This window comes from Agrilus planipennis, unplaced genomic scaffold (assembly GCF_000699045.2).
Source record: "Agrilus planipennis isolate EAB-ADULT unplaced genomic scaffold, Apla_2.0 scaffold319, whole genome shotgun sequence".
Taxonomy (NCBI): Eukaryota; Metazoa; Arthropoda; class Insecta; order Coleoptera; family Buprestidae; genus Agrilus; species Agrilus planipennis.
The window spans coordinates 141,825-146,503 of NW_020439012.1; positions in this window are offsets into that span (position 1 = coordinate 141,825).

The following is a 4,679-nucleotide window of genomic DNA, read 5'->3' on the forward strand; positions in this document are numbered from 1 at the left end:
GCTTTCAGACGACTACATACGAGGCCTAACCATTCGAGCTCGAACGTTCTTGTGATTACAACACATTACCCAGCCGTTTTTAGGTAAGTTTTAGTTAATTTTAACCAACCTAATAATCTTGGGGACCGAGTACGCAACGTCCCCTTGTACTTCTTCGTTCCCATTAACCCGCTTACTAGCAAAACAACCGTCTTTCCCCGTACAGCCGTAGCCATGCCCACCAAAAAGCGTTTTTCGCTTCTGACGTCTGTCATTTCGGAAATGGCTCTCCCCAAGGGTCCTGCACTCTTGGAGGGTCTCTGCCTCGCCGACGTCATCATTTTGTTCGGCGAGTTGAAGGAAAACCTAACCCTTTTAGGTACTTTTATCCGTCACCATGCTGACAATGAAGCCACGCTCACTCCCATGTCAGAAGACATCGTGCCGAGCACCTTCGCTATTACCACCGCCCCGTCCTCACAGGTAGTTGCCTCGTCGAAGACAACTTCTCCCACCTCCGTCAACGGCTTTACGAAAGTTAACAGCTGTCGAACCAAACGCCGAAGGCGAACGCCTTTCCTATCGTCGTCATCTTCTGCGACGTCGACGGATGAGTCCGAGCCCGAAACCGCCGGCCATGGTGCCGCAGCTCCTCCCCCAATTTCTATCCGTCAAAAAACCCTTTGGCCTAAGATTCCCCGTGGAATGGAAAGCCACGATATTTCCGCCCGACGGGCAATTAACACCGCGGACTCCATTACAGTATATCCCAACTCTGTGGAGGACTTCCGCCGCCTCTCTTCTCTCCTCGACGAATCAAACGTCGAGTTTACTACCAACCAGCTCCGCCAAGACAGGGACCTTCGCGTCGACCCAAGCAACCGCCCGCTCGCCTGTAGCCTCCGTAAAGACAGCTCCCCAAAATTTCTTACGCAAGGGCCGTGAGAGCAACCCCACCACCCCTCACCCTTAAGCCCAACCCAACCCCAAGCACCGCTACAACACCAGCTGCAACTCCGTTCCTTCAGGACAAAATCCAGGCTATCGTACAGACAATGGTAGCCAGTTAAGTCACCGTCCTCCAACCACTCACCAATGTCTAACTCAGCCCACCCAAATAATCTTCGATTAGTTACCTGGAATGCCCATGCCATTAGAGGTAAAGTAACTGAACTCGAGCACTTCCTCGAGAAAAATTCAATCGGTAATGCATGCATCACCGAAACTTTTTTATCCCAAAAAATCAGACTTTTGTCCCAAACTTCACAACCTACAGAAAGGATCGTGAAAACTCTGGCGGCGGCAGCGTAGCCATCCTCGTTAGGGATTCTATCAAACACATGCCTATCTCTTTGGCTTCCGACTCTTTAGAAGCAGTTGGCATTGAAATCAGTTCAACTTCCGACTCAGACTCTTTAGGCCTCCAGTGCTCCCCACTACATTGTCCAGTGGACTTTGCCAACTTTCGTGAGCGTACCAAAGACGTCTCCCGAAACTTCGTTCCCATGAATTCAGACGCACTACACCCCGTGAGATCTTCCTTACTATTCGTTCTCTGTAAAAGAGAAATGCCCCTGGCGCTGACGGAATTCCCAACGGAGTCCTCAAAGTCCTGCCACCAAAGCACATTACCGCACTGTTCAACATCACAAACGCTATCATGCGGCTCCACCACTTCCCTTTGGTATGGAAAGAAGCCACTGTCGTCTGTCTCACCAAAAAAAGGGAAGCCCCTCAGCTCTCCCTCAAGCTACAGGCCCATCAGCCTGCTCAGTTCGTTGAGCAAAGTAGTTGAAGCCATCCTTCCCGATCAGCTCTTAGACCACGTGGAGTAAAACAACCTTCTCCCCGACTTCCAACGCGGTTTCCGCAGGCAACACGGCACCGAACACCAACTTCTTCGTTTTACCGAACATATCTCCAATAACCTTAACAAGCGGCATCACACTTCCCTGCTATTTCTTGACGTCCAACAAGCCTTCGACCGAGTCTGGCACGAAGGCCTGATTTGTAAACTCATCGCCCTTAACATCCCTCACTTTCTGGTTGGGATTATTAGGTCCTTCCTCACAGACAGAAGCCTTCGGGTCCCCGTTGGCTCTGCTCTCTCTGTCAGTAAACCCGTCACAGCCGGTGTCCCACAAGTCTCCAAATTTTCTCCTACTTTGTTTAACCTCTTTTGCGCGGACATGCCCTCCCAGATTTTCATTATGACTGCTCTATACGCTAACGACATTGCCATCATACACTCTTCCAGTGTAATTCTCCATTGCACAGCGAGAATTAATAGGTTTCTGCCCCGGCTCCTAAAATGGTATCGTAAATGGAGACTCTCCATTAACGAGACTAAATCGGCAGCAATCTTCTTCTCTCGTAGGCTCCGAAAACCTCCCTCCATCATCGTCAACAACCGCCCCATCGAATGGAGCAGCTCCGTCACGTACTTATGCGTCGTTTTCGACAGATGCCTAAACTGGCGGCACCACATTACGGCGACCCGTAACAAGGCTCTGGGTGCATTCATCGCACCTAAACCTTTCTTCCAAAATAGCACCATCTCAAAACAGACTAAAATCCGTGCGTTTAACGCAATTATTAGGAGCATTTGCTCTTATACCATTCCCGTCTAGGGATGCGCCCTTCCCCACCGCCTAAAACCCTTGCAAGGCACTCACATGCTGATTCTTCGCTCCGCACTAGACTACCCCTGGTTCGTCAGAAACACACAAATTCTAATCGTAACCGGTTTACCTTCTCTCCCCGAGGCTACAATTACATTCGCGGCAAATCTCCGGGCCTCCGTGTCAGGCTACACAAACCTCACCGTCTCAGCACTTCGCACCGAAACCAAAGACCGTTTCCGAAGGCCCTGTCACCTTCTACAATGAGCAGCTCACTTTCAGCTCCTAGTTTCGCTTTTTAGCGCGAGTGTCCATCCAGCACTACAGAGGTGGACCACCTACTTCGGTTTCCTCTCCAACACTCCCTTTTACCCACACTCTTACCCCATTTCCCATCTAAACCATATCCCCAATCCCCAGTCTTCCACTCTTTTCCAGGGGATGAGCAATCCACAGGGTTTATCTCCCCGCTCGAGGAGGGGTTTTAGTCGGTAAGAATCNAATAAATAAATAGTTTTTTTGAAACAATTCGTTAATTAAAGAAGTACTTTTTTAAACCTCATCAAAACTTCAATTTCGATGAGATAGGTGTTTCAAAAGTGGCTACGAATAATCCAAAAGTAATAACTCTAAGAGGTAAGCGTAGGGTAGTAAAGGTGGATGAGTTATTATTCTATATGACATTGCATCACTCTTTGGTCAAGCGTATTTATAAATGTCTACTACATCAAATGATATTAGTGGATTCACAGCCTCATGAATAGAACTATTTAATTCCCACATATTTTCGGATGATGATTATGAAGCTGCCGCCACCACGGAGAGTGATACAGCTACATCAACAGCAGAAGTTTATACAACAAATCTAAATAGGTAAATAACCAGGAAAAAAAGTACTTAAAGAATTGGGTATACAGCAGTAGCTCGAACCTAGCAATCACCACAACGATTATTGCTGCCTTACCGGACATATATTTGGTTGCGTCAATAAGTTTATCGACTAAATACGTCCTTAAAATTAATTCCTTGTCAGTTAATTTCTTGGAGATAATACCTGCCGTTGCTGCTAGACAGTCGCCCAATTGCTCTTAGAAAAGGGGTAGTCGTTTTTCAATACTTGCGGAGGCAATATTGACATTATTCCTTCATTTAAAATAAGTGAATTCAAATTTTTGCAATTTCCTGGAATGGGATTTTTTTCAATAATTTCCTTTCTAATCTCCTTAGGTATTTCATCTCGGAGATACACCGACCATCTAACAGTGAGCTCTTCGCGGATCCCAGGGGGTCATAATTATCATCCCAGAGGGTCATAATTATCATCCAAAAGCAGCTCATAACCATAATTATGTTACGACTCTGAATAGGACAATTGTCAGACCATATTGTGAGGGCTTGAGTTTGATCAGTAATGTTTTCGGCGACCCATTTAATCAGACATGAAGCAACATCATTGCCACCTCTCCCGGATACCCTTTCTCTTATAATAAATAAATATAGCAATGAAAATACATTGATATTATACTAAATGATGTTGGTAAACTGTAAAAAGGTTGGCAACACTATTCTTAATATTTTAAGTTGCTGACCTGATATTTTTTTTTGTCTGTTGCTATTCAAGTGTGTAAGCAGAAAAACGTTGGTTCGTCTCAAATAAATAAACATCTTCAAATTTTCTGCTCGAGATATTTCCTGGTTTTAGAAGATGATTACTCTAACTAAGAGGGGAGTGTATTTCGGTAAAGCCAAAGATGAAATTAAGCATTGTCTGGAGGATTTCTTTAATAAGGCGGAAAACACTACCGGAAACAAGGTCAAGATATTTCGAACAGACAATGGACTGGAATCTATAAATAAAGAAGTGAAGTAAATCTGCTCTAACCGTGGGATTATTCATCAGACTACTGTGATTTACATTAAAAACGGCAAATCGGAAAGGGAAAATAGAACACTTCTTGAAGCGACAAGGACTATGATACATGCTAAGGACTTACCCAAGAAATTATGGGCAGAAGCAGTCCACACTGCTGTATTTCTTCTGAACAGCACAGGAAAGGGTAAAGAAGGGAAGTCACCATA